Source organism: Coffea arabica, chromosome 4c (genome assembly GCF_036785885.1).
Source record: "Coffea arabica cultivar ET-39 chromosome 4c, Coffea Arabica ET-39 HiFi, whole genome shotgun sequence".
Lineage (NCBI taxonomy): Eukaryota > Viridiplantae > Streptophyta > Magnoliopsida > Gentianales > Rubiaceae > Coffea > Coffea arabica.
Window position 1 is genome coordinate 41,487,029 of NC_092316.1, and position 17,320 is coordinate 41,504,348.

A 17,320-nucleotide genomic window follows, 5' to 3' on the forward strand; every position below is an offset into this window, starting at 1 on the left:
GCCCTTAGAATCACCTCTTTTCGACTTCGGTAGCCTGAGTTATTGTCGTTTACGCATAAAGCGGTTAACCAGCCCGAATGTGAGATTCCGGTTCTGTTAATGGCAATTTTGACTTAGATACACTACAAATTGGACTGAGTGTTCTTCATCAAAGTTTTAGCTCTTTGTCTTAGCTTCGAAATCTTATAACTTATACCCCAATCCGATAAGTGTAGCTCTAGTTGCGACCTTTCCGCTAAATAACATCAAAACTGTTTTTTGTTTTTGAACGTAAACTTCATTTCCGCACATGTCCCTCGCTTGGCTATACACTTATACGTCCTATCGGGCCTTATTTTGGTGGTGTGTGTGTGATTTTGGGATTGATTGAGGAAAACAATGAAGCCATAAATGTCTGAAAAATAGGTAAATACAGAGGGCATGCTGTCCAAAATTTTAGGGCTACGCGATTCTTTCAAGTTGAGTTAGTCTTGGGAAAAATGATGGATTTTGGGAGTTGGTTGTAACCCTAGGACCAACTGTTCTCTTTTTTACTCAAAAGTCATATTTTATTATTTTGTACTAGAACTTAACCTGGAAAGGCATACGACATGTAGTCGAGCCTCACTTGTACATTCCGTTTACTTGATTTTGGATGTGAAACCTTTAATTGTTTTACTTTAATGATTTTAGGGTTTCTTGGCGATTAAAGCCAGAGTGAAGTGAAAACCTTTTTGAAGTATCTGTACTTGAACCGGTGAGTGTACCACTCCCCTTATTTGTTGCTTAACTTGGTTTTCGTACATGCACTCTGTGATTTGATTGACTGTATTATCTGTTTATTCCGTTTGAGACGAGGGTGTACTTTATCATACTCGTTCTCTTGTCTGTCCGTATGCCTAGTTGTTGTGTATACTTGAATCTGATATCTGTATCTGAGTCTGTTTGGACGTCGTTTGGAGAATTGTATCCAACGACCTTTCTGTGACCTTTGAGCTCATAACCTGTGGCTAGTTACTCGAGTCGAGCCGACAAGGGTCTGGTCGATTAGATAACGAACCACGGTAGTCTGATTCTGGGAATCTTTGGGTATTGAGACTCTTGATTCCAGTATACTCGAGTATTACCATTTCTGTTTCCGTTGAGGTGTTCGGGCCCTGTAAGAGGTGTTTGGTGGACGGAATTTGGCGTAAAGTGGGGTCTACAGACGCGTTGGTTCTATATATGTTGACGGAGAGTCAACCGGCTTGGATCAAGTACTGCACTGGAAAACTGGCTCCTGAGAGCCACCTGTATCCTTCCTATTTGAGTCCTTGTGTTTAATTGTTTTACTTTATAGTGGGCATGTGTATCTGATTTGTATAACGTGAAATGCCATGATTTTACTGCTACATGTTTGGTACCTCATTGAGCGTAAGCTCACCCCCTCCTCGTTATCTTTGTTTTTCTTATAGGAACCCCTTTTGGAAATCATGATTTTGAGACGCGAGTTGAGCTAGTTAGATACTCTTTTGTTCTTTTGTATAGCTCCTCGAGAGTTGGCAAACTCTAAATGTATTTGATTTCAAGGGTTCCATTTGATTTGTAAACCTATCAACATGTATATATGAAAGTGTTTCCCTCATGTGATTTTGGTAAGTTACTTCTAAGCTTGGCGGTCTTCAATCGTTAAATTTTTTTTGGATCCTATCGCGCGTAATATAGGATTTGTGTGACTTGACTCCGTAGTCCTGGCGAGAGCTGGGCAGGCGGTCCGCAAAACCCTTTGGTTCACCTTAGGGAGAGGTGGGGCTGTCACACTTCAAGTAGCAAATCTCAAAATGAGCGAGTGTAAAGTTTTTCAAAAGAAACAATAACCCGATAAGTAATAATCATGTCAAAGTATAAGGATACGGATGGCTCTCAAGAGCCAAGTTCCCATTGTTTCACCAGAGCTTGATCAAGTAGTAGTTGACACTCCGTCAACTTTCAAGTAAAGTAACCAATCTAGTAGAGCACCACTTAGCTACAATCTCCGTCCACCATCTAACCCCCTTACCAGGCTCAAACACCACTAAACACTGGTGGTAATACTCGAGCATACCGATTAGTCGAGGAGATAACACTCCAATCGACAACACTAGATACCCACGGTTTGTTATCTAATCAACCAAACTCTTGCCGGTTCGACTCGATTAACTAGCCAGTGGGGTTTGAGTCACTAAGAAGTCGATGAGATATCATCTCCAATCGACTGAATCAAGATAAAAGTACAGAGACGGGAATGAGAGGTACCTCCCACTCGTATCGAGTGTTGTACATACTGCCGCTCAACACTTACAAGTCAAGCACAAGTACAAATACAAGTATAGGTCAATGCAAATCAAGTCACTTGTACAAACATAAATGAGATATCAAGTATTTAGTTGAGTTAGGTCAAGTGCGATAAAGTACACACTTGCCCGACCAGACCAACCAAATCTTATTCGATCATGTTGGTAAATCAAATATCAAGTTCAATCATGTATTTGGAAGCACTCACCGGAGATTTAGTGCTTGTCAAAATCACGCTCAGGTGTAACTCCTTTGTTGGAGTCCAAATCTACGATAAAACATCGTTTAAGAGTTTTGAAATTAACTAAGGTTCGAAACTTAAGCGTTTCGTTTTATTATTTATCACACCCCAAATGAGTAAATGAAACTCATTTGGGTAATATTCATATTATTTATCACACCCTAAAAAACTCATGCTCGCTCTTTTAGTTTTGGTAAGGAAGCGATTAAAACTTTGGAATTCTCATTTGAGTCAAAAAGATGAGGAAAACGTATTTCTATTGGTCACTATTTTTATGTTTCCAAGGGTACGAGTTTCGGCCAAATTCTAGCTTATATACCTCTACGAAAGAAGAATCGAATACCCTAGACAATTCAAGTTCAATTCGACCTCAAATCTTCGTTCAAATCGCGAGTACTCACGCCTAACCCTCGAGTGAAAATTTGGTCAGCATGCCCTTTGTATTTAGCTATTTTCCAGCCATTTATGGCTTCACTATTTTTCTCAACTCAACCCAAATTCACACATAAACAATCTTAACACAATAGCCCTTCAACTAGGCACAATGTCATCCAAATACAAAGCAATTCTGGCAATGCAATCCAAAAATCAAAGTTGGAAACTAGTATTAAAGAAGAATAACTAAATAGCAGGCTTGACACCTTCTAGCGTTTTGCTCACAACTGAAGCTACACTTATCAGATTGGGGTACATTTTGTGAGAGCCCCACCTCCTCCTAAGGCGTACCCCAGGGTTCGGCGGACCGCCTGCCTAGCTCTCGCCGGAACTCAGTCGTTCACTACAGTTCTCAATTAAATTACAATATAAACCTCAAATTTTACATTCAATTCTTCAAGAATTACATATCATAAGCGAAGCGGAAACTAATTCCCAAGCGTGGAACGTACACATACATCCGATTCAAATCCAAATAATCACACTAGCCCAACTATTACACCAAATGATTCCAAATCAAAGCAGTACAAGATATATGCCCTCCAGTCACACAAATAACGTAATACGAGCGCTTCCTTTGCCTCGATCCCTGTGGGGGGAAGAAAACATTTGGGGTGAGCTAGAAGCTCAGCGAGTGAACAGTAAAATCAGTAATCAAATAAGCTTTACAATAGTACATGTAAATGATGATACGAATCAGTGTTTGAATGTATGCATATTGCTCTAGTGAGCCAGTGAAATCCTTGTACTTAGATACCCCACGCTCCCTTAGATCAAATAACAAATAACAGAAATAAGGAGCCATCATGCTCCAAAGATTGCGTAAACAGTAGTGGAGACGTTGGTTCTAAGCACAAGATTTTCCCAAGAACTCATTGGAGCTAAAATGTCATGGCACACACACAAACACAATGATATGCAATCGTGTAACCGATGCAAAAATTATTTCAAAAGTAACTTTTGGAAATAGTTGAGGGATCACTCACCAACCACGGTTCACGAACCTTATCCAGCATACATCATTGCTTTGCTCAAGTTGAAACCCTAGATTACAAATAGCAGGTCAAGCAAAGGAATTCTAATATTATCAAGCTTCTACCACCTTCTAGCACTTTAATCACAATTGAAGCCACACTTATCAGATTGAAACGAATCATGTGGCGTTACGAAGCTAAGACATATACCAACATTTCTTATGAAATCCTTCAAGGCAAAATCATACATTTTCAGGGTCAATTATCAAAATTTCGGAGAGGACAGAAAATTGTCTGCAAAACAGGGTCTATGAACAGTCAAGGGTATTTCGGTCATTTCACAGGTTACATTACTCTAATCAATCTGAAATTTTTCAGGTAACTAGCTAACTCATATGTCTACAAGTTTCATGTTTTGAGCAAGGGCCGATTCAGTCTCTCTCAAGGTCAAACATATAGTGCAAAAATAGGACAGATTACTACCACAATTGGAAACCCTAATCTGGAATTCATGTACTCTAAATGAAATTCCTTTAGGTCATTAAAACTAACATACCAAAGCTTCATTTATCACAATATCAAACTATCATGCTATGAACAACCACTACGTATCACATGAGGGCAGAAATAACACCATAAAACTGAAATTATATCTCTAAACAAATCTTTGCATATAACTATAACTAATTACGATTAAGGCTAGTAATTCCACGTTAACATGAGAATAACCTCCATTAAGCATATACATGCCAAAATCGAAGAGGAAATAACTTAGATCAAGTCTAGAAATATCGCTAATATGGAACTTATCCTCCTAGCTTCCGAATCGCAAGAATTTGCATAAACTCAATCAAGATCAACTCAAATTCAAAACAATCGAATACATTCAAAGCTTGGACAACATTTCCCCTTAATTTTACACATTTCCAACCTATCATTCATCATCCAAGCTATCACACATACCTACACAATTTATACGCCAATCCAATCACCTCATTAGGGTCTTATTACCTTTAAATATCCATCAAATGCAAGCTTAAAAGCCACCCTTAACAAAGCCCCAATTTAAACCCTAAAACTGAAATTTTCTTACAAAAGCTGAAATTTTCTACCATTAACCACAATTAACATATAAAGGCTCCATATTATTCAATATGTGACCATCACACCAATATTATACCATATAAAGCAGAAAAATTCCCAATAAATATAAAAATAAGGCAAACCCAACCATATGTCATGAAAGATTCCACAAAATGGTCTATCCAACCACTAAAAACCACTAATTTACTAGTATTAACATAAAAGAAGAGATGTCTCAACCACTCACCTTTGCAACTCCAAGAAGTAAGGTAGCTAGGGCTTCCCCTTCACTAAAGACTCCATCAAAAGCTTGCAATCACCTTAGATATGAAATTAATCGAAACAATTTGCAAACCTAACGTTTAGATTACAAGATATAAGCAAGAGTGGAAGAAAACTTTGAAGGTTTCCTTTCTTTTCTCTCCATGAAGCTCGGCCAAGAGGGTGAAGGAAATGAAGATATTTTGGCCAAAAGTAGGATAAGAAGGAAGAAAAACAGCTGGTCAAACCTGGCTGCCGACCTGCCACGTCACAATCCGGCCGGATTTCTGGCAGGAATCCTTGCCGGATTCCTGGCCGGATTCAGGCCAGAGACGAAATCAAAATTTTTCAAAAACCTCCAACAATCCGGCCAGCAATCCGGTCAAAACTGGCCGGATTTGTGGCCGGATTTGGCCCTTTCACTTTTTTGCAATTTTTTTTCTCTTCTCATCCAAGTTCAAACGCTGTGCTCCTCTGCTTGTCCAACAAAATATATATAAAATGAAACCCTCCTTCTTTCGGAGCGTCACAAACTCCCCTCCTTAAAAGAATGTCGTCCTTGACATTCCAACTTGTACGAATTAGATCAAAACAGTCCTCAAAAGCAGTCAAGTACTAAGAGTCACTCCAATCCTATTTACCAAATAGTCATGATCCAATAAATAGTGAATCCAGGAACTAGATAAAACATGCAAAAAGCTTGAAGTTGGACTTAAAGTCCCAGAGATTTAGAAGAAGTTCAGGATATAGCGAAGCCTCATATTAACATTTCACCCCTGGTGGTGCTGGACAACACAACAAACTAGCACATAGCTATGCTTCACCAAAGAGTCTCAGTTCAAGAGGTTGGCCCTGGTGGCGCTGGATAACACAACAAGCTAGTACAACGGCTATACTTCACCAAAAGCCTCAGTGCAGGAATTCGTCATTGGTGGTGCTTGAAAACACAACAGGTTAGCACAACGGCTATATTTCACCAAAAGCCTCAGTTCAAAATTTCATCCCTGATGGTGCTGGACAACACAACAGGCATGCCTCGCTAGAAGAGTGGCGGTGCTAGAAAACACAACAGGCAATGCCCCACCAGAGAGGTTCAGTTCAACCGCTACAGAAGAGTAGTAGCCGGTCTACAACCAAGCGGGTACGAATAAATTCAAAAACAGGGTCAAAACAGGATTCAAACAAATAAGTTCAAAAGCAGGGCCAAGTATTTCAGGTTCATGGAACACGAGCACAAATGAGAGCACAAGTTCAAATTCGAGTTCAAGTTCAAGGTGCATGAGTAAGAATAAGAACGCACTCACCTAAACAGGTTCGAGTCTCAAGTAAGCCCAGCCTAGTCAATTTCAGGCAGTTCAAGGTCAGTCGCAGGTAATTCAAGTATCTCACCAAACCAACGAAATACTTTCGGAGTTCAAACTTTCATAAAAGTTGAAATTTGGCCACAGGACCAATCATGAGATACGTATAAAGCAACCGTCAAAACTCCACACGGGAAAATCTCACTAAATTCCCAACTAGGTTAATCCATTATACACTGGTAGATCTAATCCTCTGGTTTATTCTCTATTCATATTTAGTACTAGGGACCCATTAAATTATATAAAACTATCCATCAATTTTTTTTCTCACGAGTACGGGGTTGTCCAAGCCCTCGGCCACGACCCATTTTTTTCCTATTCCTGCTGCCATACTTAATAGAAGTCTATAAGCACAAGAAAAGGAATAATTAAGTATAAAAGAACTTAATACCTATACAAGTTGCAAAAATATTTAGAATCAGGACATGCCATGATTCTTTACATGTAGCAAAAGTGATAACACGACTTGGAAGTCATAAAACAAGCCCAATATGACAAATACTACATATAGGCAATTAAGTGCCACAAAATATAGAAGTATATGCAACCAGGATACAAAAGGCCTCATGGCATGCACCACCCTTCCTAAATCCATAGTTAAACCAAAGGGTCCAAATATCACTAATTTCAATCTGATCACATGCCTTTACGAAATTACATCCAATCAAACCATAACACAAGCTGAAATCAAAGGTTATCCATTCAAAATTCAAAATCTTTAATAAGCAAGCCACCAGCCAAAGCACGATCATCTCCAAGAATAACCAGTCTTAAGGTTTTATAGTTAAGGTCTCAAGTTCCAAGTTCAAACCCAATAAATAAGTACAATATGCTAACTTACGTGTCAAATGGAAACCAAATCAATTCATACTAACTTCGTGCTCTTGAATGTGGTTACTCTATATCTCAAAGTCCTCTCAGTCCATACACTTAAAGATAGGCTCACTCTTCTTGAAAGCCAAGAATTTTAAAACATAAGAAGAGTATTTAAAGTAACCAAAAATCTTATCAAGTTCAAGATTTACATTATAAAACACAAGTTCGCCATTCTTCCAAAACTCAAGATTTTCTCTTTCTTCTCATTTTTTTTTCTTTCGTAAAACGCAGACAAATTCAAGTGTGAGAATACACCAGTATACAATCAAGGGTGTGACGACCCCATTTCTCCCAAGGGCGAACCCAAGGGTATCGGCGGGCCGCCTGCCTAGCTCGCGCCAGGGTTCGAAACACAAAACTAATAAAACTATATTAAACCACAAGAGAACTATTCATAATATATACAACCGCCAAATGTTCTATTTACATCTTCAAAAGTATCGAGTCAAACCACTTTAATACATTATAACTACAACTAGCAGAAGATAGACCCTGAGTAGGGTCCTTATACAACCACCAAAACAAAAACAAACCTACTAACTGTCCGACTATTACAATCAAACCTAACTATACTAGTGCATGTGCCAAAAGTCCCTGCGTCGACCCCTGCTAAGGAAAACAAAAGGAAAGGGGTAAGCTATATGCTTAATAAGTAAACAGGGACGAAAGCGTAAATTTCACGTAACAACAGTTACACAGTAAGAGTAAAGCAAAAGCAGAAAAGTAACATCACATAATAAGGATACAGGTGGCTCCAAAGCCAGATCGTTTGCCATGTGTGACCTCCTGCCGATACTCCGTCGACCACAAATAATGGTCCGTAGAACTTCACTTGTACTCCCACCGTATACCTTATCACCCTCTCTGGCCAGACACCTCACAAACTTGCTCGAGTGAACGAAATTGAGCTTGGTTCACAAATTCGGGTCACAAACTTGGTCCACATAATCGGTGAACCGGATTCACAAACTTGGTGACCTCAAACCAGGTTGGACTGACTTCGACCAAGCCCTAACTGGCTCAAATAGTCCATCTAGGTCATGAGATCGGGCCCCAAACTCACAAACTTCACAAAATTTATTCAAAAGTCACCCCTAGCCACAAGCTCAAGGGGTTTAGTTCCAAAATGATTCATATACATAGGTCATGTACAAATATGTGCGCAAATTAGGGTTTAGGTCGAGTGCGATAAAGTACACCCTCGCCTAGGTACCCTTTTCATACATATCGAAACACATAAGCAACTAACACGTAAGAGCGGCCTGAATACTTACACAACGAACAAAAGAGCAAAAATTCGAAATTTGTGCCGCGAAGAGTAGCTAGTAGGCTCCACCTAACTCACCACCGTCTGAAATAGAAGATTGCGTCACATAATATCATAAACAGCTACTAACATACTTAAAACAAGTAAAACGGCATAATCGGCACATACGAGTGTGAAAACGGCATACGAAAATCGGAAATGATAACCTAATCGCTTTGCCGTCAAAACTGTTTTGAGTCTAATTGAAGGTACGAGTGTCGAATCAAGGTACATGAGATACCGTTGCGAAACTAAGAGGAAGGGTTACAATTTTCATGAAAACACCTCAATCCGGATCTAAACGGAAATTGGTCGAAAGTACAGAAAACCGTTCCAGGAATTCACACTCTAGAGTAACGGACAGGGTATGTTTGATGGACCGTAACTTCCAGCTCACAAATCCAAATCAGGAAATTCCAAGGGCATTAGAAAGCTGAGACATAAGGATAAAACTTTGATGTTTTGGTCAAGACCTTAATCCACTCATAACATAATGAAATTTGAGTGTCAAAGTACCTGTCAGAACTGTCCAGATACAAGGCAGTTCTGACGATCGATCTTGTTTTGGTCATAACAGGAGCTACGGAACTCATATTTCGACGTACTTTATACCGTTTCGAAGAAAAAACCAAGATATACATTTCTTATGAAGGATTTGACACCCAGATTGTCGCGCCCCATTTTTGATAGATAAATAAAATGGTTTAAAAATGTATTTTTTGATTCAATTTGTGATTGGAAAATGAATTGTGATTTAAAAGAAAAATGGGTCTAAATGGGGGTTTGAGAATGCGACGATTTGACCCAAAATTATAGTTTAAAAAGGGTTTTTGAAATAATTTATTGGAGTCGCCACTTGGTAATGAGTTAAGGTGTACCAAGTCACCTAAAAAATGAGTTTTTAAAGAAAAAATAGGAAAAAGTAGTAAGAAACCCCTTTTAAACCACTCCTAGTCCACGTAAAACAGCGAAAAAGGTTCGGGAGTCCATTTGACGAAGGGGAAGGCAAGGATAAAAATCCAAGGCACCCCTTCGACCTAGCCAAGGCTAGTTGCGTAATTTAATCAAAGATTTTCTTGTTTTAACCAAAGAATTTATTACATTTGGATGTGCTACATGAATGGAAACCCTAGACCTAGGGGAGACGGGGGAAATTTCTCTTCAAAGGTTGAGTGGTGCCAATCACATTAACTGTGAAGCCCAATAATGATCCTTTGGAGAGGTCACACATAATCCTAAATGACGTAAAAATGAGTGAAATGAATGCATGCCAAGTGAAAATGTGAGTTTGTGTGAAGTGAAAAAACAATAGTGTGTGAGTGAAAGTGTGCAAATGGATGTACAAAATAAGGTGAGTAAAGTAATAATGTGAAAATGTATGTGTGATAATATGAAGTGCATGTGTGCGAGTGATATTATAAAGTGTAAGTAGTTGAGCAAAAACGTGCAAAAGTAGTGTGAAGTGAGAATATGGAAAAAGGGATAGAATATAAAGTAGAAGTATATGTGATAGTGAATGAGTAAAATGCATGAATCCTATAGGAATGCATCAAAACGGGAACGGGAGTCCTAACTTTGTGACTTCAATTTTCCCTTTGATTAGAAAGGAGAACTAGCATGCTAAGGCTATTTTGGAGCCACACTCGCTCGTTTCCCTTATCGAAAGGGGACTCTCAAGCAAATGGACCCTATAACATAGCATGAATATGCAAAACCTAAAGTGAGAGGGAAGGGATTAGAGAGGCTTGCCAAATGATAAAGAAACTAGGAAAAATGCGTGAAATGAAGTGAAACACGCAAATATGCACCTACGAAAAGGGAAATGGCCTATTGGGTCTAGCATTGGACTAGCCCTTTCTATGAATTTCGACTAGCGTTGGACTAGTGGAAACGTACATTCATCCATCACATTCATCCATGGCTATAGAAAGCAAGTAGACATGCCAAACGCTCATAAACACATAGCACATAACACTTAACATGCTCGACTAGATGCAAGAGCCTAATAAAGCAAATTAACACATAGCAACAAAAGCAAGCAACCAAACTAATGAACCTATTACATTTGCTAGCTAGGCACACGTCTTCAATAAGTCTTCATCAAGTGCTCTCCAAGCCCTATCTATTACAAGCCAAGAGGTGTACAAATACCCCATAAAGAATAACTTAAATAAAAAGCAAAAGTAAATGAAGTAAATGAAAGTAATGAAAGAAAAACAAGGAAAGCAAAATAAACATGCAATTCTCACTTAGCACGTTGGATCACATAAGAGAGACAAAAAGGGATAAAAGAAATTATACCGCTCCCTTTTGTGGTGCTTTAAATGGAGTGAAATCACTTATTTATCCTCCAAAATAAAAGAAATGGTCAAGGTACCAATTTATTTGGGAAAATTAAAGAAAATGTGCAAAACAAAGCTCATTTGATCATAAAGCTCTTAAATTCATGCATGAAGTGCAATTGACAAAGCATGGTAGTTAATTGAAACAAAGCAAGCAATGAAATTGCAAAAACTAAAGTTGCCAAGGACCAAATTGAGGAAATCAATCAATTGATTGGGTCATAGTGGAACAAGGGGAACTTGGGAGGTTAAAGTGCAATTTTGGAAAGATTTTTCCATGCAAAACCCATGCAAAAGCTTACGGAAGTATTAAACTTCTGCAACTATAACAATGAAACATGCTTCCATTTTTGTTTCAAAGCTTTACTGCAAAATTTTTTCTTGCAAGGATATCAACCTCAACACTAATTTTGATCAAAAATCTTTCAACCAAACATTCAAAGCTAATCTAAACATCATAACACACAAATTCAGAATTCAAACAAACCCAAATATAGAAGAAAACTGATGCAAAGACACAAGGAAGCTCATGCATTCAGCAGATTCCAGCCACGGCATTTCTTTTCATTTTCATCATGCAAACCAGATTTTTGATTCAAACTCACAGCTTTGATTAGATATTCCTCATTTCAATATCACAACTTTACTGAGTAACAAACTACATGATGATCACAATCAAATGACCAGAAATTTGGAAAGATGTAATACGAAAATTCTGGAAAAAAATGCAGACAAAGAAGAACAAAACTCTCTTATCATTTCATCAACATAGGCTGAATACCAGAATTTTGGCTTGGGCATGCATGTGGTGTATGAACTGAGCAACAAACCACATCATTACCATCATCCAAGCAGGCAGAAAACTTAGAAAAATCCCATGCAAAATTCTGGGCAAGTATGCAAACATTTGATGTTAAAAAACTGTTGCAACTGAAAGAGAGGTCTGCTGCATTTTCGTTTACAAATGGACTCTAGACAGCTTTGAGTATAGCCATTTCACCTGTCCAACTTTCAATTTAACCAGCAAAGCAAATAAACTCCTCACCCAACAAACCAAACATTGAAGGAAATCATGCAAATTCTGAACAAACTTTCAGGCAGACTTTATGTAAATGCTAGGAAAAGACTTTGCTGCCACAACCCGAGAGGACTTATTTCTGGGTTATTCGAATGCAATCCCTTCCATATAAACATTGTTAACAACTCAACCAACAACAGTTTGGGCCAAAGTAACAAATTCACCAAGCATTCTCTCCACTTTGTGACCCCAAAAACTGAAAATTTCATAGAAGGGAAAAAAAGCATGCGAAATCTGGAAATTTCTGCAACTTTCAACCGTGGCATTTTCCATTTTATCACGCAAACAAGTCCAACGAATACCAAAATTTTGAGTCAAAATGAACGAACAAAACCAGTCTCAAACATCATCTAAACCAAATACTACGTTTTGTTACAGGATTAAAACAGAAAATTTGAATTGACTAACAGGAAAAAGAAAAAACGCAGCAAGGCTCTTCTGTAATTTCCTTATCCACCCAACCCCAAAGCCAAGGCTTTCGATCCATATTACTAACGCTACTCATATACAACAGCATTGTTTAAGATAACGGGTCTAGGGACAAAGGCAGGAGGTCACATTCATACGAAAAAACATCAAAACAGCCACAACCAACACATACATGAACCAGTGATGAGCGTACAAGAAAAGATTTCTGTTTCTTATGAAACAGCGATGGTATCATCAAAAAACAAAGAAAAGCTTCTAGCTTCACCATCAAACATCCCAAGGAAGCGAAAGAAACAGAGAAAGGAAGCGACTTTACCATTAATAAAAGTGAAAGGGAAGATGCAATTCGACCTTAAAGCGTTGTACGCTCCAGCAGACGAACAGGATGTACAGCTTCGTATGAGCAGGCCCAGGGATCAATGGAAAACCTCAATCTTCCTTCGTCCTTCCTTATGGATCTTCCTTTTTCCAGATTTCTCTCACAGGCTCCCTCCTTGCTGCTTTGTTTCTGGTCTCTTTCTGTCTCGTCACTCAGTCTCTCTCTTTTGCTCTTTCATCAGTCCACAACCGCCCCCAGAAACCATCCTCTGACCTTTTCCCTTTGTCTAGTTTTTGTTCGTTGATTCACTCTTCCCTCTTTCCCTTGCTCTCGGCTCAACTCTCTCAGTTTTCTCCCTTTCTTCCGTCACTTTTTCTGGTTCCTCTCTATCCAAAACTCTCTCACTTGCGGCTCTTGCTTTTTTTAATTTATATGGTACCTTCAACCCTAAAACCCCCAGCCACTTCCTCTGAAATTGCAGCCAAAGGGCTGCCAAGTCCTTCTTTGCAAGCTGCGACAATACGCGGCTTGCAGGCGCGGATCACCCTTTTTTTTATCACTTAATTTAAAACACAATAAAAATAAAAATAAACTTAAACGTAAATAAAATGTACAAAATTAATAACCAAAAGATAAAATAAAAAGCTAAGATTTTCCTCTTTTCTTTTTCTTTTTTTTCTTTTTCCATTTTTTTTCTAATTTTCAATTTTTCATTTTTCTTTTCATTCATTTTTCCTTTTTTTTTTCTTTTTTTTTCAAGAAATTCTATGCCAAAAACTTAAAAATAAAAACTAGAAACTAAAACTAAAAATCGAATAAAACTAACACGACAAATAAAAAAACTCAAAATAAACAGTAAATGAAATTACACCAAAAATTTGGTGTCTACAGTTTGCCCCTCTTTGTCTGAGTTTTGAAAAACTTGAGACAAAGAAATAGACACCAAATATTTACCTGCATTATTCGGCTGCATTAAACTTGAACGACTGACACTCCAGAAATGAGGATTTACCCCTTTTGACAAAAAAAAAAATTTGAAATGGGACTGACCCAGACAAGAAAATTAAACAGAAAATTTTAATCGGGACTGACCCGAGACAGGAATTTAAACGGGACTGGCCCGAACAGGAATTTAAAACGGGATTGACCCGAACAGAAATTTAAACGGGACTGACCCGAACAGGAATTTAAACGGGACTGACCCGAACAGAAAATTTAAAATGGGATAGACCCGAACAAAATGAAAATCAAGGGACTGGCCCGAATAAAACGAAAATCATGGGACTGACCCGAACAAACTTTTAATCATGGGACTGACCCGAATAAACTTAAAATCATGGGACTGGCCCGAATAAAACGAAAATCATGGGACTGACCCGAATAAAATGAAAATCATGGGACTGACCCGAACAAGCTTTTAATCATGGGACTGACTCGAATAAACTTTAAATCATGGGACTGGCCCGAACAAAATGAAAATCATGGGACTGGCCCGAATAAAATGAAAATCATGGGACTGACCCGAACAAGTTTTTAATCATGGGACTGACCCGAATAAGCTTTTAATCATGGGACTGACCCGAATAAGCTTTAAATCATGGGACTGACCCGAATAAAATGAAAATGGGATAGACCCACGGGATAGACCCGAACAGCAATGTAAACGGGATAGACCCGAATAAACACAAAAATCATGGGACTGGCCCGAATAAAACTTAAAATCATGGGACTGACTCGAATAAACATAAAATCATGGGACTGACCCGAATAAACATAAAATTAAAATCGGGAAGTGCTCACTAGTGGGACTGACCCACGGCTAGTGGCGGACTGAAAGGAAATGCTCACTAGTGGGACTGACCCACGGCTAGTGGCGGAATGAAAATGAAGTGCACACTGGCGGGACTAACCCAGCTCCAATAGCAATGCAAATAAAATGTTTACTGGCGGGACAAACCCAACTCCAATAGCAATGAAAATAAAATGCTTACTGGCGGGACAAACCCAACTCCAATAGCAATGCAAATAAAATGCTTACTGGCGGGACAAATCCAACTCCAATAGCAATGAAAATAAAATGCTTACTGGCGGGACAAACCCAGCTCCAGTAGCAATGAAAATGAAATGCTTACTGGCGGGACAAACCCAGCTCCAATAGCAATGAAAATAAAATGCTTACTGGCGGGACAAACCCAGCTCCAATAGCAATGCAAATAAAATGCTTACCGCCAATAAAATGCTTATTGGCGGGACAAACCCAGCTCCAATAGCAATGCAAATAAAATGCTTACTGGCGGGACAAACCCAACTCCAGTAGCAATGAAAATGAAATGCTTACTGGTGGGACAAACCCAGCTCCAGTAGCAATGAAAATGAAATGCTTACTGACGGGACAAACCCAGCTCCAATAGCAATGCAAATTGTCCCGCTCCAATAGCAATGCAAATAAAATGCTTACTGGCAGGACAAACCCAGCTCCAATAGCAATGAAAATAAAATGCTTACTGGCGGGACAAACCCAGCTCCAATAGCAATGCAAATAAAATGCTTACTGGCAGGACAAACCCAGCTCCAATAGCAATGAAAATAAAATGTCTTGACAATCGGACAGTGGGAACAAACCCGAACCTGCCGTGATGAACTTGATTTGATTTTTGATTTTTTTGATTTTTTGATTTTTTGATTTTTTGATTTTTGATTTTTTGATTTTTTGAATTTTTGATTTTTGAATTTTTTTTTGACTGAGAGAGACTTGTCGAAATAATTTGCCTCAGTGTGATGAATTGGTCAGTGGGATTAAACCCGAGCCTGCCCAATGAAATGTTGGCGGCACGAAATCCAGGCCCAACGTGATTTTTGGAATGTTGGCAGCACGAAATCCAGGCCCAACGTGATATTTGTGAAGTTGGCGGCACGAAATTCAGGTCCAACGTGATTTTTGAGAAGTTGGCGGCACGAAATCCAGTCTGATTTTCCCTGAGAGAATCTTGCCAAAAATAATTTGCCCCCGTGTCGGGTCTTTTTTCCTTTTCTTCCTTTTCTTTTCCGATATCGGACTTCCGCCTCACTGGATGCTTTTCGTCGATTTCAACCCTAAATACCTGCACAGAGGACTTACCAAAGTATGACATGCATTCAAATTTCTTATTTGAAAAGAGCAACGTGATTGGTTTTGACATCCTCAAATGTATTACCAAAAACTTTTGCCCCAGTGTGGGCTTATTTCATGAAATCTCACAAATAAAATTTTGCCCCAGTGTGGGCTCCCTTGATTGCAAAAATTTGTTCAGATGATTCCCCATTTATTTGAACAAAGAGAAACATAACTTCTAAAATTTAGAAAATAGTCATATATACAATGTGAAGACACTTAACGTCGAGTTTGAACTCATGCAGAAATTTCATGATGAATTCCTCGAAGTACACCAAATTCAAGAAGATTTCTTCCTTACTTTTAGCATTGGTGTTTAGGGTAACGGGTCACCACTTTCTGGTTGGCCCATCTTTCAGGACCAATCAAGTGACTTTATTTTTGAAATGGCTAAGGAAATGGGAGGTCAGAATTTGTCTTATGCAATCCATTCAATACCACATCTTAGTGAAAGCAAAGAGTTTGTCACTCTTATTTCTTAAGAAAACTTAGTCAACGTATAAGCTTTATAGGCTTGCAACAAAATGGGTAGAAATGATAGCTAAACATGTGAAGACTGGTTATACCCCCATGATCACAAATGATTGATGGATTTCTTACGAGCATAATCCTCACTTTGGATTGTCATGAAGGAATAAGTCAACGATGGACTTTGTTAGCTTGTAATGTAGCTTGAAAACGATAGTTAAAGAATAAATCTTTCAAGGACATCGCACCGAAGATCGCATTTTTCAAAATTGCCCCTACGTTGGAACTCAAAGAAAAATCTCAGACTTTGTTTGCATTTTTTTTCTCATCATTCACCAGGGACTTCAGCGTCTAATCTTTCTGCATTTTCTTGCATTTACTTTTCTTGTTTTGCTTTTTGCCTCTTTTTTTTTTCCTCAACTTGGTGGGTTTTCACATGGTGAGTAGCGTCAACCCCATACCCAAGCAATTCAGAAATACAGCTAAAATTTTCCGGCATCAGAAATTTTCTTGACAAGGCCATTGCAAAGAACAGAAGTCAGGACTTTCGGCTTTTGTAATGGGATCTGGTGAGGTGTTTAGAAAAGTTAAAGCTTGAAGGCAGATTTCAAGAGTGGTTTGAAGAATCTGAGATCGCATTGTTACGCCAACCCTATTTTAGGGTTAAATCAGAATTTGCCCCAGTTTATGCTCAATTGAGGCTT